Genomic DNA, 24703 nt, shown 5'->3' on the forward strand with positions numbered 1-24703 from the left:
TACTCACTTGGTGATTTACTTTTTTTTCCCCTTTCTGTTTAATGCAGTAAAATTGCCCTGAATGCCAAAGTTGCAAAGAAAAGTAGAAGGCAGCCTTCAAAGCAGAAGGCTCATCAGCAGATGAGCTCTTCCAGTGGCAATCATGGTCAAGTACAGGATGATAGCACTTCCAGTGAAACATCTGAGGATGAAGGAAGGTATGCATAAAAGGAACGTTGAAAACAAAACTTACTTAATGATGTAAATTGGCCTAAGAGCTAGAGGCAAGTTTGGGGTTTTGTTGTGTGTTGAGGCTTTTTGTAAACCTGATGCATATGAAGATTTTTGTTCTTTCTTGTGACCACACTACCTGGTGCACTTTGTGTTGACAAACACTTTGCTGTTGTTTAGAGTGCTTTGAGCATGCTGGCCAAGTTAATGATAAGGTCACTGTGCACAAATTCTGATTAATTACATGAGTGTGTGCACAGGCATAGAAGTATTTTATGTGTTTAAAAAGGGCGAGGAGAGACTTACAGAAAAGCAACATCACTCTTTCACTGCAGGTATCTCAGGATTTTTTGCCCTGCTCCCCGCTCCACCTTTTCTCTTGCAGCTGTGTACCCTCCTGACTTCTTGCCCACCCTGAACTTACTTGTGCGGGTTGTGGCAAAGTGAGAAAAAGAAGTTGTTGACACTGTTCAGCCCTAGCTAAAAATCTGGTGTGTTATCAACACTGTTTTGGTCAGAAATCTAACACACAGCCCTGTGTGGGCTGCTGTGAAGAAAATAAACTGCATCCCAGCCAGACCCAGGACACCAGAGAATCCAAAATTACAGTTCTTTGACCTGTAGGAGAAGGATTCTCGGTACTGAAGGGAGCTAAACCCCTGGTATTAAACAGGGAATGCACGTAAGCGTATAGCTACATGTCTGTAGCTGTAAGATTTCTGTCACTTTGCGTGAAGTTTAGGGAACAGTTATTTCAACTATTTGCTTAATATTTTGCGGAAAAATTAGCCTTTCGGTAGACATTAATAGCACACAATAATTGTTTCAGTCTTGAACTATATCTAGCGAAGTTACTATACCAGATTTTAGTTTAATTCACTTCTGAAATGAGGTTTTCAAACGAACTTCAGGTATTATTCATACTGCAATGTAAGCATTCCAGTACTGAAATATATTTCTGTTTTCTAGACCTGCAGCAACAACTGGGAGTGAAAAGAACAAGGTACTGTAAAACGAAGTTCTTGATAAACAGTTTCTATCAACTTTTAATCACTTAGATGGGAGCAGTGTTTATGTAGTGATCAACCAGATGTACAAATTGCTGCTGGTATGCAGCTTTATTGTATTTGAGACAAATCTGTGGGCTGTGAAGGAGAGAATGAATCATTCATGCATTTGTAATGGTCTGTAATACTAGAAAGTGGAATTACAGAAAGTACTGTATTTTTTGTAGGTCAGCATCCCAGTGGAAGTAACTGATGACCCTGGTTTAACTCGCTCATCTGACCCAACTTCAGAGGATGTGGAATTACGAACTTCAACCTACAAGGAGGCTATGCTGCTGTTAGAACAGCTTCGTGTGGATCATACCGGTATGTTTTCAAGTCACCGTCTTCAGCTGTTACAAGTTCCCCTTAAAACATGGTTTCTTTGTATGCACTCCTAAGTATTGTTTTTTTGATATAGTATCTCTTTATGATTAGAGATCCCCCTCAAAAGCTGTGAAACTGTCACCTGACCCGAGATGTTGCCTGTATTATCAGCCAAGTGCCTTACATTATCATTGGTTCTCTGTCTAGTCAGAGCTGGAGAAGCAGTTTCTTGCAAAGTACAGTTCAGCTCCTTCTAATGCGGTCATCAAAAGTCAGCAAGAGCTTTTTCTTCTTTATATCCCCCTGATGTGGTTTAAGCCCAGCCACACCTAAACACCTAAGCACCACACAGCCACTCACTTGTTCCACCCCAGTGGGGTGGGGGAGAGCATCGGAAAGGGAAAAGTGAGAAAACTCATGGGTCGGCATGAAAACAGTTCAATAGCAAAAGCCACGCACGCAAGCAAAGCAAAGCAAGGAATTCATCCAGCACGTCCCATGGGCAGGCGGGTGTTCAGCCATCTCCAGGACAGCAGGGCTCCATCACGCATAACAAATACTTGGGAAGACAAAGTGCCATCACTCTGGATGTCCCTCCCTTCCTTCGTCCTCCCCCAGCTTTATATGCTGAGCATGATGCCGCGTGGCATGGCACATCCCTTGGGTCAGCTGGGGTCAGCTGTCCCAGCTGTGTCCCGGCCCGGCTCCTTGCGTACCCCCAGCCTGCTGGCTGGTGGGGTGGGGTGAGGAGCAGAAAAGGCCTTGGCTCTGTGTGAGCGCTGCTGGGCCATAAGGAACACATCCCCGTGCTACCAACCCTGTTTGCGGCACAGCTGTAAAACTTGGCCCCGTACCAGCGACTGTGAAGAAAATTAACACTATCCCAGCCACAACCAGCACACCCCTCAACAGCTAATGACAAGGAGTACAGCAAAATAATGGCTTTGCTTAAAAATAATAAATAAATAAATGTATAACAGAAATCAAGATGCTTGCATATATGCACAAGGCATTATATAAACATAAGCAGCACTTACTAGGGCTCTTAAACTATGCTAAAATTTCATTAGGCAAGTGTTAACCTTGGCTGAAGGCCAAACTCCCCGCCCAGTGCTGCCACTGCCCCTCCTTGACAAAACGGGGTGAAAAAGCTTGTGGGTCAGTGTGAAGGCAGGGCTGTCACTTCCCAGTGACTGTCACTGGCCAAACAGACTCCACCGATTAAAATACATTTGGATAGTGAGAAACAAAGACCCAAAACCTGAGAAGGACACGTCGGCACCCCCCCTGCTCAAGCTCTGCTGCGCTCCTTCCCGGCCACCTCCCCAGGCAGCACGGGGAGGCTGCGGTCTGCAGTCGGGACGTAGCAGTTTCTCTCTGCTGCTCCTTCCTCGTCCCTTTTCCCTGCTCCAGTGTGAGTCCTCCCCCAGGCTGCAGTCCTTTGGGGAAAATCTCCTCCAGCCTGGGCCCTCCATGGGTCGCAGGTCCTTCGGGAAGGATCCGCCTGCTCTGGCACGGGGTCCTGCGCAGCACTGCGCTGTGGGTATCTGCTCCAGCATGGTTCTCTCAGGGGCTGCAGGGGAATCTCTGCTCTGGCACCTGGAGCAGCACCTCTCCCTCCTCCTTCGCTGACCTGGGTGTTCGTTTGCGGGGCTGGTTTTCACATGCTTTTCCCCTTCTCTGCCCGTGTGGTGGTTTCGCCCTTTCCTACGTTTGTTTTTCCTGAGGAGCTGCCAGCACGGCTGAGAGGCTCAGCTGTGCCCTGCGGTGGGTCCATCGAAACCGTCCATGTCCAGCACAGGACGACCCCTGGCTCCTTCTCACAGGGACCTTCCCGCTACCGAGACCTGCCACCTGCACCTAATGCAGCAAAGCATTGAACAGCATTGGGCAGTATTTGTGCAGCTTTGTGTCTTTTCTGTCTCAAAACAGGTTCTGCTACTTTGTTGAAAATGCAAAACATGCTTCTTGAATATGAACAGAGAATAGAACGTCAGAAAAATCAGTATAAAGCGCTCTCAAGAGAAGTAAGGAAATTGGGAGATGAAAGGGAGGAGTCACAGTTCAGAGCGGAGAAGACTCAAGATTTGAAATCTGTATTGGCTCACCAAGAAGCAGAATGGAAAAGGGATATCCAAAGCCTTAAGTATGTAAATTGTGGTCTGATAATGTATTATCTTGTCAGTGGTTTTGTTCCGAAAGACACTGATGGTGCAGGCAACAGGATGAGAAGTTTCCAGTCTTTTGGGTTTGGGTTTTTTGAATCCCGTGGGCCAGTTATGCTATGAAGTAGATAATGGGAGAGGGGAAAAACATCTGGATACCAGCTCCATGTACAGTCTTCTGGATGTTGTTCTAACTTTGTTTTCTAGCAAGAAAAGAGCAAGAGAGTGTGTATGGGGAAATCAGATTTATAAGAGAGATTTGAGAGATGTTTGGGTGGTGGGTTTTTTTTTCCATTTTTGTCCTTGCAGCTTCAGTTGGCCTATAATACTAGGGTTTCTGGTAACTCCACCCAGTGCAAGTCAAACCAGAGCTTAGAGCATTTGTTTGCTTACCTGTTTGTTTGTTGGAAAGGTCAAGTTTGGGATTGCCCCTTTCCCCACACTCCTGAGCTAGACCCGGAGGCGTGAGGTTTCTCATCGCTGTTGACATCACGTCAGACAGGGGTGGCCAGCAGGCACCGTAGGCAGTTCAGCAAGGACAACTGCAGAGCCCTGGCCTGGGAGGGGAGATCTCCTTGTGGTGATCCCCGGTGGGACGGCGTGGCTGGGGAGCGGCCCAGGCAGAGAGCGAGCTCAGCAGGAGCCACCGTGAGCTGGCAGCTGGGGCGGCCCGCAGCGGCCTGGGCTGTATGGAGGGCAGCAGTGCCAGGGCCCTGGGGGCAGTGAGTGCCCACCCCTCCGCAGGGCTTGCTGAGCTGTGTCTCGAGCCCGGGGCCCGGTGTTTGGCCGCCCAGCCCAGGAGATCTTGCCCAGTCCGTGTGAGGTCGGCAGGGAGATGCCGGGCTGGCCCGGGGGCAGGAGCACCAGCCCTGTGAGGGGAGGCTGCGGGAGCTGGGCCTGGGGGAGTTGGGCCTCCCAGCGCGGGGGAGGGGGGTACGAGGAAGACGAGGCCGGTCCCAGCTTGGCCTGGGTTTGACTTCAGCAGGTGTTCAAAATCCTCAAACATCTGTCAAGTATAAAGAAGTAGTATTTTCATTCTAAGTGAATTCTCCAAGCAGCGTTAAATTTATACTTTCAAAAGTTACACTTTTTGCGAAATTACACTAGAAACTACATGTAAAGCTTTCTCCTTGCAATATACGCCATTCAAATGCAAATGTTTCTGTCAGTCTTTCAAGTAATTTTAGTGGTGGTTGATTCTTGTCTTGCAGAATTTCTAAAGCAGGCTTTCAATTGGCAGTTCTTCCCTTACGTTGACACTTGATTTTTTTTTTCTTGTTCACTGTTGTGAATATATGGGAAAAAATAGTCAAAATAATGATCAAACACAAAGCAGCTTTCTTGTTTGGGTACCATGGGCACACCATGGACCGTTTTTTACCATGTCAGTGCTCATTGCTGATTGTTTCAGTTGGTAAAGAAGCTGACCTTCCATAAGGCTTTCCTTGTAAGTCAGCTTCAAAATGAAATTGCTGTAGTTTCTCCCAGAGGTAGATCCACTGAGGTTTTAAACCTGGTTTTAATCGTATTCAGCTTAAACCCCATGCATTTCTGAATCTGGTTTTGAACACTGACATCCTTCTCGAGTAAACAGAAACTGCTTGTTCTGTCTGTGGGCAGCCTTACAGAAGGCTTGCTGAAAAATTGTTGCCATAGATAAGTGGCGTGCTGATTCACCAGTATTACTTCTGGTCACTGAATCCGTAATATGTAGGCTCAGTATACTAAGAAAATGTATATTAACCATAGTAAGAGTTTATGATGCTTTGATCCGATGAGACTACAAACTCCTTTTTCAACATAATGGCTTTAATATGAAGAGGATTTATTTTTTTATGACAGAAGTGTACACACTAGTGTGCATTTCCCTGTGTAACCTTACAAAAAACTGGTAAATCAATCAATGGTTTATTTCCGTATTTTGTACAACTGATACCGTGGACAATGGAATGAAGTTAGAATTCTTTAAAAAGTTGAGAAGTACAGTAAAAATATGGAATCTGGAAACATTTAAGTTTTTTTATGGTTTGAGTTGTCTCTGCAAGTTCATCATGTGGAACATCTACTTTTGTATCAGTGCTTTTGTTTCTCAAATACTCTGTTACATCCCAGGTGTTCTTTGAAACAAGAAGAAGCAAAGAGACTCAGAGTAGAAGTGCTCTGTGAGAAAATGAGAGAAAAACTGCAAAGGAAAGAAGATCAATATTGTAAAGAAAGGGAGGAGAAACAGAAACTTGAGTTACACTCAAGGAATTTAGAAATGGAGATAAGAACACTGAGAAAGCTCTTGAAACAGGTATATTAAATAATGAATTAAACACTTTCTTTTCTGCTTCTTTTCACTTGTATTCCAGTATGCCTAGAGAAGGAGGTGCTTTGTTCATGGAAGAGGCATTGGATAACTATTGCCAAATTTTGAGGGCAGTAGAGAACAGTTGGTTCACAATTGGTCTGTTGTTGTTTTGTTTTGTTGGGCTTTTTTGGCTTTGCAGTTTATTAATCCTTTTTTTCTTTTTCAGAATTTAGGTTTCATTTGTATTTCAGGCAAAGCCTGACTTTTTTCGAAATTACTACAAAACATCCTGTATTTCTTCTTCTTAAATTTTCAGAAGAAAATTAAAATTTATTCTTTATAGGTGGATTATCATAGCTGTGGGGAATCAAAAATCTTTTCAGGTATTCTGGGGAGAGTGGGAAGATGTATTGCTAGCTCTGATTTTTCTCGAGATGCAAGCAGTTGTATTACTGTAGGTTGAAGAGGAACGTGATGAAACACAGACACAGCGCTCTCAGGAAAAGAGGGCCAGAGCCCTTCAAGAAGGAATTTTGAACAACCACCTTGGGAGACAAATGGAACTAGAAGAAGAGACAAGAAGATCTATAGGAAAAAATTCAGAGGTAAGCAGATATTTTTTTTCGAATAATTCAGATTTCACCATATTTGTTTTAAAGTCATAACAAATCTTATATAACTTCCCGTGTTTCTTGATGGTTTATTTACTGTTTACCGGTGTAACTTAACTGTGTAAATACCTTTCCTGTTTTCTCTTACGTCTTTAAAAGTTCTGGAAAGCAGCATCACTCCTGTATGTACCTGAATTACTTGTGCAAGTCGGAAACTAATAGAACACACTATTTACCCCGTTTCTTAACCTATCTGTTATTTGTCATTTCACAGACATTTTATTATCACTTTTTAGGGTTTCTAGCAATGAGACACCTAGCTACCTATGTCAAGGTTGACCAGGAAGAAAGTTGTTTGACAGTGTTTGTGTTTCCATTACTTCTTTTTTTTTTTTTTTTTTTTTTTAGTTATTCCCTTATTGAACTTACTTACTTCAAGTATGCCTTTCTTTTCCACCTCCACATACTGAAATTTTATGATCGAATATCAACAATGAATTCAACTCTCTGTAGGAGTTAGAGTAACTGGAGGAGAAAAAGCAACCATAAACACTGTATTCAAAGAGATCTTGAAAAGAGTTTACTGAATTTCCTGAGAATGTGCAGTGCTTTGAAGCCTTGTTTGTTCTTGGCTGTGCTGCCCAATAAATGTAGGGTGAATGTGTTTAAGTCGAAAAAAGTTAAACATATAATAAAGAGGGAATATACAGGACTATTGCATTCCGGGGGTGATTGAGTTTCATAGCTAACTTCCAGTAACACAAAAGGATAAGTGTTCAGAAGACATTTGAGAAGGAAAATACCCTTTCTAGCCTTGTTTTTACCAGATCTGTAGCACAACTAATTCAACCTTAAAGGCAATATTATAAAGGCATGCACATACAAGAAAGCACTGATTTTAAAAGCTTTACACTTGAGATGTTTTAAATAATTTTATTATTTGGTTGTAGGTTTAAGGGGGTATTGTGTATTTGGGATGTTCATTTAGGTTTTAAGGATATGTTGCACTTCCGTTGTGTACGTACATTGTACATGTGCGTGGGTTCACAGAGTAGCTTATTGCCTGAAACTTCATCCTTGAAGTCATGCTTCAGTATTAGAAATGTTAAAATGCAGTTTATTGCTGAAGTTTTTTTTGTAGATTCATTTCCCAATTGGCTCTTTATTCATGTTCCCTGTCATTCAGGAATCCAACACTGAGAGAGAAAAGGATCTGTTGTACAAGAATCAGTTACTACAAGATGAGATTGCTGTGCTAAGGCTAGAAATCAATCAAGTAAGACTTAGGCACCAGGAGGAAGAAGGAAAATCTTTAGAGGAAAATAAGACCTTGAAAGAAAAAAATGAAGCTCTCAAAAAGGAACTTAAACTGAACAAGGAAGCATTAACACAAACGGTTCTTCAGTACAATGCACAGCTGGACTTACTAAAGACAGAATCTGCAGTGCTGACTTCCAGACTTGAGCAGACAAACGAAAGCAAAGACAGACTAGAGACAGAAATCAAATCATTTCATTCCCGCCTGAATGCTGCTGTTCAAGAACTTGAACGTCATCGGTCATCAGAAAAGGATGCTGAACAAAGATTTCACAGAGAACGTGATGAATGGCATCGCTTGCAAGACAAGCTCCATCATGACCTCTCCGACACACAAGAAGCCAACAAGAGCTTGTCTCAGCAGCTGTGTAAAGCTGAAAGCAAAGCTAATAGGCTAGAAAATGAGCTTCACCAGTTGGAGCAAACCCTCAGAGAAAAAACTTTGCTTGTAGAAATGGCACAAAAAGAATTAAGTCAAGCCCAGCGTCAGGCAAAGGAATGTGATCGTGCTCAACAACTTGAGAAAGATCCAGTAAGCGAACTTGTAATAAAACAGGAGTCCTTGCAGGAGCGATTGGCCCAGCTCCAGAGTGAAAACCCTTTACTGCGTCAGCAGCTGGAAGATACACAGAGCAAGAGGATCATGAAAGAAGAAGTAGTGAATGATGTGCAGGACCGGTTTAATGATACTCTGAACAAACTCAGAGCTGATAGGGAAAAGCAAATTTATCTCATAGAAGAGCAAAACAAGGATTTAAATGCCAAGTGTACTGATTTAAGGGAACAAGTCTTCGAATACGAGACTGACAAAGTAGAAAGAGAGGTAAAGGATATGCTTAGAAAGAACAATTTAAAGTTTGTCCATTCTTGAAATTATTTTGTTTCTACAGTGTACCTGGTATGTTATGTGCATGGGACCAAAGAATACTGATTTGTTCTGGTTTGTTATGTTTCTCTCGGAATTGCGGAAGGTTTTGGCAAACGGGATGTTAGTCCTCAGATCTAAGCAGAGAGCAGAAAAAAGGTATCCAAGTCTAAGCTTTGATCAAGAAAGGTGATTCTTCTTACTTAGTTCATAAAATGTTGAAGAACTCCAAAAGATCAGATTCCTCCACAAGCCCCTGCCTGCTGGTTGGTGGAAGATCCCATGAAAGCTTTAGATGGGTCAGTGTTGGCCCATGAAGTGCATTCCTACGTAATCCCTACTGTGAGCAGAGGCACTGCCAAAAGTGTTCTCCAGCATCTTTTCCACCTTTTTGTCTAGAAGAGGATGGCCTTTGCTTCAGCGAGGGCATCTGTTTCTGTAGTTACGTATTGGTCTGTTTGATGTGAAACCTGAAGGGATGGAATATCCTCAGGAATTCCGTCCCGTGGCATTCTGTGGAACGTGGCTAACGGATAGAGACGTCCGGCAGCTTCTCTGTGGAGAGCGCCAGATGCACAGACGGTACGTAGGTATTTTTCCTGTGCTCTGTGTGTGTGATACATCTTTCTTTTCTCTTTTGAAAGTGCGAGAGTGAAAGAAAGGAGGTGAAGAAGCTGGTAGAGTTGAAACACGCAGTTGAACTACGTCTGGACCAAGAAATGAAAAGAAACCTCGATCTGCAGAAAGACTGTAAGAGGTACGGCTTTTTAGCGTGGTGAAGAGGTATCCCTGCGTAGAAGTCATGTTTTATTGAACTGTAATGTAAAAAATAGGTGTACCTAACTGTGAGCAGATGCCAGCCTCGTGTTAGTTCTTGCAAGGTACTTCTGTACACCAGCCCCTAGTTTTCAATAGCTGCCAAAACAACTGCAGATGCAGGTTGCCCTGCAGTTCTCCGGGCAAAAAGGGAGTCTTTCATTCCTCTTTTCAGGTGAAATCTGGACTCTCCAAGCGTATGTGGCACAGGAATACTGGTTTTTCCTGGTAATTCCTGGTGTGTCAAGCATGTTAAAGATGAAGCAAGCCGTGTCTGTGCTGTTTACATGAGAGTATGTGAAAAAGTCCAGTTTTGTTTCTTTGCTTCATTGTTTTTGTGACTAATTTGCTGTGCAGGTTGAAGAGGCTGCTGAGCAGAGCTACGAAGGAACTAAGGGTGTATGAGGCGAGAGGGGGACTGTCCCAGCTGAATTTGCAGGGAGAAATGAAGAACGGGTATTCTGAAATGGTCAATGAAGCTGACAGATTAAGAGCAAAGGTGAGCTTTGCTTTGTTTGGGTTATTTTGGTGGTGGTGGTTTTTCTTTTGGAACCTCTGTTCTTTCTTCGTACTTCTTTTCATGTTGTTGACTTTGACTTTTGTTTTCTTGGCTGTATTTCTGAAATTATTTGGCTGGTTTTTGATGTTCCTTCTATGGTCACAGTAGTAGGCGACTGTAATACTGATGTAGCTCTTAGGGGTAAAGATGGAAGTGTTACGTACACAGCAGTATCTGCGAGGGCGCATCAGGGGTAGGCTGTCCTGCAGAGGAAGGGCAAAGCAAGAGCCACAGCAAGGCTGGCAGGGTCTGTGACCACACAGGCCAGGGATCAGCCCCACAGGCCCTCACCAAGAAGAGCAGAAGAGTTCTGGGGACAGTTCTGGGGACAGTAAGCAGAGTCCTCCAAGAGTGCAGATCACCAGGCCGGTCCATAGGGATGGGCAGGTCTGCAGTCCTACTGGGACGTCACGTCCATGGGTGAGGGCCAGGGCTGAGAGCAGTGAAGGCCCAGCACAGGCCTGGCTGCAGCTTGAGGCCGTGGCAGCATCGTCGGGCTCCGACGGATGCATTCCCTCTCGGAAGAGAGGGGAGTAACGCCACCGTCACTCGGAACAACTCTGTGCAGTTGGCCTTGCCCAAGGTCACCCCCTGAAGCCTGTCTCGGGCACGAGTTGAGCAGGAGGCAGGTGGGGGTTTGCTTTTCGGAATGGTGTCTTTGCTTCGCAGGGCACGATGCAGTGTGAGGTGATGCAGAAAAAATGAATGCAGTAACTTATTGCTTACTAGTAGCTGACTCAGTCCGTCTTTCCTGGTCTTGGAGACCCAGAAACGCTTTTGAGGTTGCTCTGGCTGTTTGGTAGCATGGAACCTTTTATCTGCTTCTCCGCTCATTTGTTGCTAAAGTAGCTGTGTTTCAAAGTTATGCTCCTTTTTAGAAGATACTATTGTAGAATGAGTCAACTGCCTTGAGAGTGGCTCATTTTTAGTTCACAGGTTAGCAGCATATTTGTGTTCCTGTTGGAAGAGTTATTTTGAATGACAGGGAATGGAATTACGTTTCAGCAATTTTAAATAAGTGTAAAGTTTCTACGTATTTTAGAGACTTTCAAGTGTTGACTCTGCTGGTTTCCCCCACTTTTTTAAAACCAAAAGATGATGGGATATCATGTTTTATGGTTAATAGGTATAGACGATGGATGTTTCTGGAGGGGGAAAGAAGGGGATAGAAGCTGTAGTTGACCATTGGGACCTATGGGAAGTCTGATATTTCCTGGAAATCTTTTGAAAACAAACCGTAGCTTTGACCTAAAGAGACTGTCTTCTGCCACCACTGCTGCAAAAGCGGTGTTCTGAACCACTATTTCCAGATCTATTAGCGTAATGGAAGGAAAGGGTATCCGTTTCTTGTCTTGTCAGTTCTGTGACGAAGCTTTGACCGTGTGACAGCATGTGACAGTTCCTCTGAAGCATGATACATGGGGCTTTTTTCTGATGAAACCAGAATGTGGCTGTGATGTAACTGGGTATGGGTGTGTTTGATTTCCTATGATCGTATGAACATCTCGCAGAAGAATAGCCCTAGTGCTTTTCAGCCTAGCCCTGCGGGTGTAATGCCGCTGGTTTGGTACCTCTTGGTCTGTGACCCACTGCAGAACTGAGGAAGGATGGGAACCTGAGGAGTGCTGTCAGAAATGATGTGAAAGCTGTTCTTGTTTTAAAAGAAGAGCCTGGTTTCGCTTTTGTTTTAACACTGAATCAGCAGATGATAAATACAGTGTTGATGGCCAACTCCTTTACCAATTTTCACAGATTTGACTAATTTTAGATCCCTCTGAGTTCCCTGTTTTTTTCCCCTTTCCTGTCTACAGGTTGATGAACTTTCCCAGCAGCTGGAGATAGAGTCTAAAAAAGGCATGCAGCTAGAAGCAGAAAATCATGATTTGCGAGAGGAGTTGTCCACCATGCGTGGGAGCCATGAAAAACTGGAAAAGAGCAAAAGCCAGCTGAAAGAAGAGGTGGCTAATCTCAAACACCATATGGAGACTAACACGGTGGATCGCAGCCAAATAGAACAATACAAAAGAGAGGTGGAAGAACGAGCTGCACAAGAAATAAGGCAAAAACTGCAAGAAGTCAATCTGTTTTTGCAGGTAAGTTAATTTCTTATGTGTGTCTGTTATAGACTTCTGTTTTGGTTGTCATTTTTAGGGGTGGTGGTGGTGCCTGATTCCATGTGTTACGCTGTACTTCTGTTTTTCCTGAAGGGCAGTGGGAGAAGGGAATATGGTTGGGCAAGATGCTTTCATGTGCGTGCAGTGTGCCTGCAGGCCCTGAATCAAAAACTTGCCCGAGGTAGGTTTTCATTTTGCAGTTCTTGGAGGGGTATCACTGCCCACTGGTCTTGTTCTCATTGTTTAGGTCTTGTTGTCATTGTTTATCCTTGAATGGGTATTGCAACTTAAGAGTTGTCACAGCCAGCCATACACATCTTCCGTAGTCATTGCACAAGGGGCAACGCTCAGAAAAGAAGTCACCAAAGCTGCAGGGTGGGGGCTGGGGGTGCGGCATCTCCATGATTTCTTTGAGGAATGCTATGCCCTGTCCTACAGAGATAGTGTTCTTCCATCAGTAGCTTTGATGAGTAATAGTGCTAAGATGGGGGTTCTTTCTGAATGAAAAGAATCATTTGGTGTGGTAGTTCCAGGGTTGTGCCCTGGTCGCTGATGGCAGTGAGGAGGCACAGTTGCCTCGCTGAATAGAGCTGGGCCCTTGAAACTGGGCACACGCAATTGACTGGCGAGGAGAGTTCTCTTTTTCTTTGCGGTGGTTGAAAGTGTGTATCTACTTCAGATGCAGGCAGCCTCCCAGGACAGATTAGAACAAATCAGAGCCAGTCGTCATGCTTTGCTGACAAACCAGCTAGAACACAGAATTGGAGACCTCGAACGTGAATTGGACAGGATAAAAAATACCCAACGAGACAGTATTTTTCAAAAAGAATCCGCACAGGCAGAAGCGGAAAAGTACAAAGACCTGTACCTGGAGGAAGTTAAAAATGGAAGATGCCTAGCAAAAAAACTGGAAAGGTAAGTCCCTGCTCTTTTGGGGTGATAATAAGATACTACTTTTTCCTCAAGCAGTTTTCTTCATTAAATACCTTTTCTACATCTGGTCAGCATTATGCATAAGATAGCATATTTGTGATGAAAGTACCTTAAGGGTCCCCCCTGTTCTTTGGAACTATCTTCATTTCTCTTCAGTGTTCCAGCAGTAACAGCACCGATCATGGGCGTTAATAGGATATTTTTGAAGTTGAGTTTGTTTTACCAGGCAGCCTTTTTGCCAGTCTCTAATCTCCTCTTCTTACTCTAAGTATGGCAGAAAAGATAATGTCATGTCCTTTACTGCTTGAATAAGGATAGGCCCTTCAGAGAACGGCATTTGATGCTATGAAGAAGAACAACAAAAATCTTTTGGCTTCCATTTTAGTCGCATGTCATAGGTTTCAGCTTTCTTTGGGAAAGGAAGGGTAGCCCAGAGTTCTTATGCAGGTGATGTACCTTTCAGGAAGAGCTATGTAAACACACGGTGTGCACAGACTGCTTTGAGGCCTTAATGCTGAGAAGCCCAAAGTATTGGTTAACTCTTGCTGCTTCTTGCAGGTAGAGTGACTACTTAGAAATAGGCTCTCCAAAAAAAACCCAGATCCAGTTATGGAGATTTTTTTGGACTCTCTTAATCCCTTCCACTTTCAGAAGTCAGATAATAATCAAAGACCTGGAGGGTAACTTTGCGGAAGTCTTATTACCAAAGATAATTCTTTGTATGCTTCTGAATGTTTCAGAGCTAATGAGAGACTAGCAGAAGCCAACAATAAGCTCCTTCAGGAGTGCCATAGAAGCAAACCTTTAACTGCAAGCAGCGCTGTCAGTGGTCCAGTTCTGTATTCAACTGAACTGGGACATATTAGCAACAGTCCGGCACTGAATAGAAGTCTAAATCTAGCAGGAAGCTTCCTAACCCCGACCGTGAATACGTTACCATCAAGAAACAGAGTTGAAGCCTATGTGGCTAAGGTAAGCGTTTTTAAATACTGTTCTCAACTAGTGTTGAAGAGTATCTGTAAGCAAGGTTGTGCTTTTCAGTCTAAAGTTAGAATCCATTTCTAGTTCCAAACCATATGCTCTGATATGCTAAACCAAATTGCTCATCAAAACAGTACACAACTAGGTGGTAGAAACGAAGACTTTTGGTCATCAGGGTTATACAAATTTCCAGAAGTGCTCAAAGACCAAAAAATACTGAGATCTAAATGACAGACTGCGTAACAACATTCTTTTGCAAGAGAAACTGTGATGAAGAATACTGTGGCATAGGAAGCTGCCAGAGAAGCTCTTCAGTAAAATTTAGTGCTGATGCCCCATCCCTGGCAGTGCTCAAGGCCAGGCTGGGTGGCGCTTGGAGCAACCCGGTCTAGTGGAAGGTGTCCCTGCCCATGGCAGGGGGGTTGGAACTGGATGATCTTTAAGGTCCCTTCCAACCCAAGCCATTCTGTGGATGACCTTTTTTAAAACAGTGAACTTTATGATGAGTGCAAAATCCCATCAGACATCTTTCTTTGAGACACCTTTTCCTCCTTCACTGATGTTCATGCTAGCAGTTTCTTCACCGGAACTTGTTTTAGTACAATACCAACAAAGGGATGCTTCAAAACTAGGATGGTATGAACAGGACACGTAACTTCTCACTTGAGTGCGGGACGTATGCTGTGCATAGGAGGCATTTGATTTTGTGGGTCCTGCTATGTGGTGTTATATGTAACTGCTCCTCAGGAAGTCTACAGAGCTTTCTAATTTGGTAAAAAGCTGCAACCTCTGCATACCTCTGGTCAAAGTATGCCCTGTAATTAGCAGTCAGCATGATAGCACATCCCTCACAGACGTAATATCACGTAAATGTGATATCATGAGAGTTGGAAACCAGATGTCAGTCGTTGTAATCCGTTTCCCACCTAGCATAGGACTGAGGCATGGGCAAGCTTGCCTGTTCAGTCGGTGTCTGTCCCTCGCATATTCTGTTGTTGAATGAATGTGAGAAGCATTCGCTCACTTTTAAGTCTATCTCGGTTCGGTGGTCCCACCTACACTGGAAAGAATCCATTTAAATAACGTGTCTGCATACTGTGCCTGGCTTAAGAAAAAGAAAAAAACAAACCAAACAACAAAACAAAAATGGACAAAGCGGTGTGTAGGTAGTGCGTAGCAGCGGCAGTTAAGAGATGAACTTTTCTGTATCGTTGCGAATGTGTTTTTTGTGTCAGAGGGGTGGACGTAACGCTGCATAAAGAACATGGGAGGCAATTAGTACTGTACCACCTGCAGGGAATATTCTGCACGCAAGCAGCAGAAAGGAGGCGAAATTCAGGGATCCACTACAAAACTGAAGTAAGGAGAAAGCCAGGACAAGGGAACAAGAGGGACAGGGAGCAGGGAGCACGTGAGGGCAGGGGAAAAAGAGAGAGAGATGGGAGCGAGATGTTACAAGAAGAAAAAGGCAAAGGAGGAAACCATCCCCCTTCTAGGAAAAAAGCTGTCCTAGTTTAAAAGAAAAGGGTTTAACAGTTGTGGTTTCTTTTTTTGAAGAAGAAACAGGAAAAAAAGAATAACCTCCCTGTTACTAAATCCAGCTGCACATCTCTTTATGATGTTTCTTCCTGTAATCACCAGTTAGGGAACAACTGAGACTAATTGTAGTGGCACTGCCTGTAGCCTCAAGTCACCTGACGTTCAGTGTATTCAGGGAAGTCTTAAAACCTGGTCTTCTCTGGAGTCCTTCAGAAGAAAGGAACTGAGTTCTCAGAGGTGCAGTAGTTGCTAGAGGACTAGGTGAGTATTTCACTTAGAACTGCGGGCTTAATTGTTCTCAGTCGGGTGCAGTATGTCATGTGCATAACATGCATCTGAGAAAAGAGGATTGAATTGGAACGTAAGACTTTGAAGTCAGGAAGTAACAAAAGGGAAAAACTGCATGTATCCCTCTGCATACAATAACGGGTGGCAAATCTCAATCAGTTTCCAAATGCAAAATCACCAGATGCACAGTCTGTGCTGTCATTTCCGCAGGAGTCCCGTGCCATTCAGGAGGCAAGTTGGAGCATGAGGGAAGAAACCAGAGATTATAGTTTTAGTCTGTTTTGAAATGCTTTGCTGGTTGTGCTGCCTGGTATTCTGTCTGTTCAGCAGACTGTTTCAAAACAGAAGAATTTCTCTGACACAGCCCTTTCTTCACTTCACTGTTTACTTCAGTTATGCCTCAGTTTTGTTTTCCCACTAACCTGGTTCCCTTCTACAGAATTTGCCTTGCCTTTAAATTCAGGATGCGCAGTGCTGCCTTGGCTGGAGATGACACATGTTTCTGCCACTGAAGCTCTAAATGACAGGGAGTTAAGAAGCTGAAATTGCAGTGTGCCTCAGGCAGTCCTTTGAGGCTTCTTTTTTTAGTCAAAGCTCTCTGCAGATTTGGTGTTCCTTGTGGTAGCTTCCTCAAGGTGAGAAGGGCTATTGGAAGTAGGGAACATGCCAGCCATTCTGAAGAGGGAGATGTTTGTGTGAATTTCGTTTGTGCAGAAGCTTTGAAATAGCTTCAGGGGCAAAGAGGTGAAAATAGTTCACACTGCTGTTATTCAAAATGATGGTATTCATTGGTCCTGCAGCTGTTGGAAAAAACCCTGGTAAATGATGCTGACAAGAGGAAGGAGTGCTTCACTAGCAAGTGGACACAGTTTCTCCTTTAGACTTAACTAAGGAATTTGGTGTTTAAAGGCTTGAAAGATTGCACCGTTTTCCTAAACATTAAGCATGACTATCAGTGATTACACATAGAGCCGTACATGTTGAAGATGGTCATATCACAAGTTCAGCAAAAAATGAGCGTGTTATTCTTAAAAAAGCATAAAGAAATGTGTTCCATTACAGTATAGCCCCTTCCCCTTTATCAAATATATACGCTACAGAAATGAATAACCTTGAAGTGCAAAAGGATCTTTAAAAATACAAAAAAAGTTCATATTGGCACAAGCTTATTAACCAGTAGAATCCCAATCACATGCAATGTCTTTGGGGTTTTTTTGGTGTTTTTTATTTGTATTAGAGCTTCAGTAATGTGGAATAAATTACAAGTACTTGACAAATTCTGTGCATGTAATTAGACAGTGACCGTAGCAACTAGCAATTCAGTATTTCAGACCTGCTCCCTTAGTCCATAGACTAAGGCAAGGAATGTCTCCTGCAAGTGCTGCAAGGAGGTTTTGGGACTGGAGTCCTGTTGTTAGGTTTAACAAATGTCAAGCTTAAATCCTAACAGCTGTGCCAAAGGCTGGTGAAAATGAACATGGGTGTCTTGACAGACAAGAACAGTGAACTCTGCAACCAGGGTGAATCAGTGGATAAATGAAACCAGTTTAATGTGGGAAGGGAAATGTCTGCTTCCTACTTCATCTTCCAATTTCTGTTCCATTTCTGATTTGGCTTTCTGCACTCTTGTAGCAGTCTTTGTTGTTAGCTTTTTTACTTGCTTCATTTACATGTAGGCCACGTTCTTGTTTCTCACTGAAGACCTGTGAACTTCAGGCTGTTTTTCTTTCTTTTTCAGCTCCTTCATCAAAAATCTGTCCGTCTCTCTTCTCTGCAGCCAGATACATGGCAAGGTTTGCAGCCAGCATTGTTTAATGTTGGGATGGTATTTTATACTGGAAATGTTGTCTGTTTATGCTGTTAGGTTTTGATTAAAACTTACTGATTGTATTCACATTTTCCTAACACTGCGCATATTTTGAACTTTAGTTTGTCCAAGTGAAAGAATGACTGCTGCAGGGGACTTCTCTGCTTTATGTATTTGTAATGCAATGGCTTCTGTGGTAGTTAACCATCTGTGAGATGTAATGCAATGGCTTCTGTGGTAGTTAACCATCTGTGAGATGTAATGCAATGGCTTCTGTGGTAGTTAACCATCTGTGAGATGTAATGCAATGGCTTCTGTGGTAGTTAACCATCTGTGAGATGATAGTCTATGGATTTAATCTGTTATGATGGAACTTTGAGCTTTAGGAGTAGGCTGGTTTACCCTCCTTGCCACTTCTGATATACAAAAAGTTCTTGGTGGTCGCAGCAGTTGTGTCTAGGATCTCAACTTCAGAACAGTACTGGTACTCCAGACTCGGAGCATCATCTCACGGAGTCTTACAGGATCCAGCTTACTCTGTGCTAAAGCAGCCTGTGTGGATAAGTAGTAAGTCAACACCACTTTCTGAAAAAAGAACTGTTGAGAAGGTGCCTGCTGCAAGTGAACACCTGGTGTGTTACCACCTGAAGAGATGTGCAGTGAGGTGAGAAGTGCCTGCTCAGGAGGTTTGGGACACTCAGCTGTGATGCCTTTCCCAGGGGTTTGGGGGGAAGGAGAAAAGTGGAGGCAAGTTAAGGTCCTCGGAGGTGTATTTTGCCTGGCTCTTCATTATTCCTTTTTCAGAAATCAGTGTGTTGGCTTTACTTCCACCTATTTCTCTTCCCTCAGACATGGATGAGAATCACAAAGACATTGATGGAATGAAGAAGAGGAAAACAAGACCTTTTTCTTCTCTTGATTGATTTGTACATGTTGCAGAGGGTCCTGTGGACCTTCTAGTCATTGTGAAGACTCAGGAAACCAGGGAAAGTGGTTTCTTCTAACACCACTAACTACTACGTCTTTGCTTGGGCTTGGTCCTGGGTTTGGGCCGTATTTTGGTCTAGGCATTAGTTTTCCTGCTTTTTTCTGTTACCTGTGTCTCGTCTCAGGAGTTAGGGGGTCCTTTCTCCCCAGAATTTTGCTTCTGCTTGTACCTGCTTGAAAACAATTAGAGATTTGGGGGGTCCTTTTCCATTGTTCATGCAGCTCTGTTGGCACAGAGTATTTCAATGAAGTATCACAGAGTGGTGCTTCTCCTGCAGGATCTAGTGAATGTGGTCCCAGCTATCCCTGTGTTCCTGGAGAGAGAGCCCTTCCCTCCGCTTCGCTGGTTTACAGCCCCGCTCCTTTGACCCTTGCAGTTACTGCCTGTTACTGCTCCTCTTGTGAGGGTAAGCAGAGTGGTTTCCTTCCTGAGGCTCTTGCTCTCTCTGTCCTGTTGAGTACCCTGTGCAGTGTTTCCGTTCTTCTTGTTGTTGTTATGCTGCTAGGTGGGTCTGCTCATTTCATAAAATAAATGCTCCTTCCCCCAGGAATTCAGTACTAAAATCAAGAGAGTCGCAGAATGAGTGAGGGGAAGGGGCCTCTAGAGATGATCTAGTCCAACGTCACCCCTGCTCAAAGCAGGGTCAGCCACAGCAGGTTTTGTCACTGTTCTGTCAGCCAGGTGTTATACATCTCCAAGGATGGACACTCCACAACCTTTTCTGGCAACCTGTTCCAGTGTCTGTCCATGCTTACAATTTTTTTAAAAATAATAATTGTAAAAATCCTTGTGTTAAAATTTCCTCTATCTGGATTTGTGCCTATTCCTCTTGTTCTTTTGCTTGGCACTGCTGAGAAGAGTCTGGCTCCATCTTCTGTACTCCCCCCACCAGGTATTTATACACATACATAAGGTCCCGCTGAGCTTTCCTGTTCTCCAGTAAAGAAACAGTTGCAGCTCTCAGCCTCTCCATATAGCTCATGAGGTCCAAGCCCTGCAGCATCTTCATGGCCATCGTAGCCCTGGAAGCTGTATGATACGTGTTTTGAAATTCACTTCTGCGTGTCACAAATTTGATGGAAAAAATGTAGGAGTAGCAGGTATCATCAAATGTAAACAGCAGCATATAGCGCTTGCACTGTGACTCTTAAATTAAGAGATGTGATTCCTTCTTGTGAAGGCTTCTGAAGGCAGAATCATAAGTGAGAATAACTTAATTGGTAACAATACCCACTTTCTAGGGGAGAAGAGGCATAAGTGCTTCTTTGTAGTGATCCAGGCTGATTCCAGCTACATAATAAACCCCACAGCACTCGCTGCGTAGAAGCTGTAGCTGTGGTTATCTTTTCTTAGTACACAGTTTGCAAGAAAAAATTGTGTGTGCTTTTATGTTTTTATAAATGCGTGTCGTGGTATTTGCAATAACAATAAAGAAGTTTTGGCATCATCTGTAGGAGCTCTTTCAATTTCCCATCTTAAGGTGGAGAAAAGAAGAATATTGGCACACGCTTTTTTCTATACAAATGGTGTATGTCAATCCTGCAGCAGCTGCTAGTGCAGCTCTTCTCTCTGTGAAGTTGCAGAAGCCAGCCTCAACTGGCTGATTTGTCCCTGTGGGTGGCATTTGTACCTATCTCGGCATGTAGCTGACATTCTGTTCGTGTGTTTGATGATAAACTTCAGCCATACCTTCACTGCAATAACTGCGCTAGGCTTTCTTGCTTTCTTCCTGTGTATTTTGTTAAATGCCCAGTAATAATCCAGCTGGTGAGTTACAAATTGTTTTGTTAACGTTGCTGAGCAATGAGGCAGCTGCAGCCCGACTGACCAAAAGTTTCTCTTCAGTAGAAATCAAACCCCAAACCAAGATGTGTCTATTTGGAATTATATTTTTAGGTTTTCTCTCATTATGTGTGGTTTTTAAGAATGTTTTAGAAGTTTAATATTAGAAAAATGTAACTGTTAAAATATTAACTGTATTTTCTGTATAATTCTAGGTACGGCAGGAACTAGATGAAAAAATCGCTAAAGAACTTAAACAAGGTAATGTGTCACTATGTTAGGGGCATTTTTAAGGAAAAAGAGGAGTGTTCCTGACTCTTGAACATAATGGCTTGAAAGCTGTGAAGTTCCTGTGCTAAGCACAGGGAGGTTTTTCTGCTAGCTTTCCAGTTTAGACTTGAATGTGAAAATTTCCTGCTTACCAAAAGATTGTGTAGAATGTTATGCAGTTGCCTGAAAAAGACAAGTGCAGAGAAAACTAACCCACTTCCTCTACACGGGTGCACTTGGCGTAAGCTGAAGTCACGTTTTTCTAGAGTGAATCCTTGAGCACAAACGTCAAATGTAAAAGAAGCCCCGAGAGAAGACGTTTATAGACTTCAGCCATCACTGCTTCTTCCATGTGCATCAGTTGCATTCCACACTAAATCATACCGTGCACTTCTCTGCTGTTGGACCTTGGTTTTTTGCCATTTCTTATTCATTGCTTGTATTTGTAGCTTATATGTTGCAGTCTTTTTTGAATAAGCAAGAAAAATGTAATCAGTGATATGAAAGATACCCTTTCTTTGGGAAAAGATCATTTCATAGCACTTAGGCAAACATAAGATGAGTTGAATGCTTTTAACACATAGCATGAAACATGCTCTATAATATGAGGCCAGGTGTCGAAAGAGGAATTCCACCTGTTTCAGGGTAGTCGTTCCTCCAGAGTCACTGCTTTGCTTTGCAGTGACTGGTGCTATTTCAAAGCAGGTAGCCCCTGCGAGAATTTCCTTCTGTTCCTGCATGCTTTTAGTAATACAGAGAGTGTTCAGCTGTAGCTTCACAGCTCGTTCCATGTGTCCGAATGGACACAAAGCCGTTGCATTTCATCCGTGTGCATTTTGAACCTGACTGTGCATCTGCTAGGTGTCATAGAGTGCGTTTGGTTTCAGGACCTTGTCTGAAAAACGTGGCTGGAGAAGAACAGGAAAGGTGGGCTTGCTGTCATTGAGTATGTGTTTTTGTGGAGGAAAGAGGGTTTTGCCAGGGTGAGTTACAAAGACGCCCCTCAAAGAAAGTGCCAGGCTAGGAGACTTGTCCTGGCCTGACTGCACTGCAAAGGTGTTTGCGTTTTCACCGGCGGATTCTTTTTAAGTTTGTCACAGAGAAGGCAGAAGCTGGTTTTTAGGAGTAGAGTTCCAATAAATCACTGCTTTGAACATTCAAGGAAAACAGATACTGGAGGTTCGAGAGATCTGCAGGGGGGCTTAGTTTAGCACTGGTGTAAGCCGGAGTCATTTGTGGATTCCCTGAAGACGTTCGCTGTGTAGCCTATAGAATTTCTTTCACTGGCTTTAGAAATACTGTTGACTGGTAAGCAAATGTGGAAAAAGATTGTTTCTTCCTTTGTGCGTAGCCCTTTGATTGTTACGATCCCTTGGAAGTTTTTAAATCTCTTTCTGGATTATAGTCTCTCCAGTTATCCATGATGTTTTCATAGTGACTGATTTGGCCCTGTCTAGTGTAAAAGCAACACCGGAATCTTGTTTCTCTTCTCCCTAGCCACTGCTGAACTTGAAGCTGGATCTGCTGGAGCTTCTCCCATGGTATTTTCCGATGGATCTTCAAAAAGTATCCACGTTGACCAGGATCCCCTTTGCAGGGCAGTACAGGAGTACCGCGATGTTTTAACCAAAAATTACCTGATTTGAACAAAATGCTGGGAAAAAAGCTCCGGAAAGGATTTTGTTTACATAGCGCGTCTATAGTTTCTCATCCCACAGTTCAGATGTGCAAATGTGTTTATTGCAGTCCGAATGTGAATTCTATTAAATGGATGTCAAGCACATTGCACTTGCCTGTTGGTTTATTGATGCATAGGTGTTTTATTTTGCACTCACCATAAGAAGCACACCTGTTTTTTTCTGACTAGCAGAATGACTCACCTTGATTCTTGAGCGTGACAGAATTGTCAGAATGTTTCTTATCAACGTAGAAGCTTTATTTTTTCTCCACTGATGTTCTGTGTTTTAACGAAAGCATTCCCTTTGTTCTGCTTAATCCTTTCACCCTATGTGTTGTTCATGTTTCCAGTGTTACTTTAATGCTTAGGACATCGTTTGATGTGATTTGAGCCTGCTGCTTCAGTCCAGATGCCGTGACTGTTTCTGCCGATAAAGTGAAATCTTTACCAGTGGTCATGCTGGAGGACAGGGCACTTTACGTTGCTGTCACCTTATGCGCCTTAGGTTTAACATTACTGTGAGTGTGTAGCAGTGCCAAGAGAGTTATGTGGTGGGTTTGGTATGTTTGTTTTGGATCACAGAACCACAGAGCGGATGAGGTTGGAAGGGACCTCTGGAGGTCATCCGTTCTAGCTCCCCTGCTCAGGGAAGACCACCCAGAGCTGGTTGCCCAGGACCATGCTGGCTTTTGAGCATCTCCCAGGATGGAGCCTCCGTGGGCAGCCTGTGCCAGTGCCCAGTCACCCTGATCGGAAAGAAGCATTTCCTGATGTTCAGCCCCAACCCTCTGTGTTTCAGTTTGTGCCCATGGCCCCTCACGGTATTCATCTTGGGGTTCGTATTAAAGGTCGCTGCAGCTGTAGACATTCCCAGTTACTACATCAGCAGCTGTGCTGTACCTGAAACACTTCATGTGCGGGAAAAATGAATGTTAAAATATTAACTTCCAGTCTCCTCAGTACTTTCCAAACCTTGTATGATAGGACAGCCAATCTTTTTGTTGCTGCTAGCAGCTGATGATGTGGTGGCTGTAGCCCAGATGGTAGCCAGTGTTCTGGGACATTTGTGTCAATAAAAGAAGCAGGTTTACTTCTTTCAGGGAGTTACCTGTTACTGAAGATCTACATTGTCATTTCCTGTCCACAGAAGTCAGTAGTGATCAGAAGATGATAGAACAAAGTCCCAGTTCTGGGAAAGGAAGAATGGTTGTCCCAAGATCAATTAAGACTGGAAAAATTTGGGGGTTTTACCCACTAATTCAAGGACTTGAGTTAACAGGCAGTGAGGAAAGCAATGAATGTTGCTGTGACGCTGTTCCTTTTTATATGAATACATATTTGTGAAGTTAATATACTGTATTTAATTCCAGATATTCTGTTTGAAATTTAATAAACCTTGTCATCTAATATATGTCTTTGTTTTATCGTTTCCCTTCTTGACATCGCTTTCTACCCCTTTCCCTAACCGTACAGCTCTCCAGAGCGCTCTGCTCCTTTCAGCTCTGTTCACCGCTGCGCCTTCAGCCTGTCCTGGAGGCCAGGCAAAAGGCCAGCATGTGTGTATGTCCTTCTCCACAATTGTGTTAAGATCAGTTCCCAGACTTTCCCTGTATTTTAGAGCAATCCTCCTTGTGGTTTGGGCAGAAGGTAGCAGGTGAGCTTCTGGTGGCCGTGAAACGCTGGGAAATCCCACAGGTTTTGATCCCCTGCAGAGGAAAAAGGTGTAACGAAATTTCTCCAGCCTGCACCGGAGTGGTCAAAGAGAAGTTCAGCTTTTGCTACTTTCTAGTGTCTCTCCACAGAGGAAGCAGGGACAGAACATCTTGACATTCACGTTGTGTTGTCAGTCACTGTGATAAACTCAGACGTGACCTGTGCTCAAGTTTCCTCACCGCTCTCTGCTGCCAGCTCTTAGTGAGAGGGGAGAGCTCTTGGCTGGTGGAGCAGCAGAACAGAAATTCGGTGTTGGCATCTGCCATAACCGGCATTGATAGCAGTTATGATGAGGCGTGAGGGGGTACAGAGAAGTCCAGGCAATTCCTGCGCTCGAAAGTCCATCCCCAGTGTCACTGTGGGGACACTCCTGATGAAGCAGGAGAGGGCATGGCACTTGG

General features: G+C 43.6%; 1 pseudogene across 1 annotated transcript in view; it reads left to right on the forward strand.

Moving 5' to 3' along the window:
- The window catches only part of LOC308057334 (ankyrin repeat domain-containing protein 26-like), a 29303-nt pseudogene extending 5338 nt beyond the window's left edge, over nt 1-23965 (forward strand). Inside the window, exons 4-14 of the transcript in view lie at nt 1451-1583; nt 3516-3729; nt 5861-6044; nt 6500-6646; nt 7839-8792; nt 9479-9598; nt 11997-12302; nt 13003-13238; nt 13997-14228; nt 20857-20902; nt 22409-23965. The product of the transcript in view is annotated as an ankyrin repeat domain-containing protein 26-like (transcript). The remainder of the gene's footprint in view (nt 1-1450; nt 1584-3515; nt 3730-5860; nt 6045-6499; nt 6647-7838; nt 8793-9478; nt 9599-11996; nt 12303-13002; nt 13239-13996; nt 14229-20856; nt 20903-22408) is intronic.
- The last annotated feature ends 738 nt before the right edge of the window (nt 23966-24703 follow it).

The sequence above is a fragment of the Falco punctatus genome (assembly GCF_963210335.1).
Source record: "Falco punctatus genome assembly, contig: scaffold_71, whole genome shotgun sequence".
NCBI classification, from domain to species: domain Eukaryota; kingdom Metazoa; phylum Chordata; class Aves; order Falconiformes; family Falconidae; genus Falco; species Falco punctatus.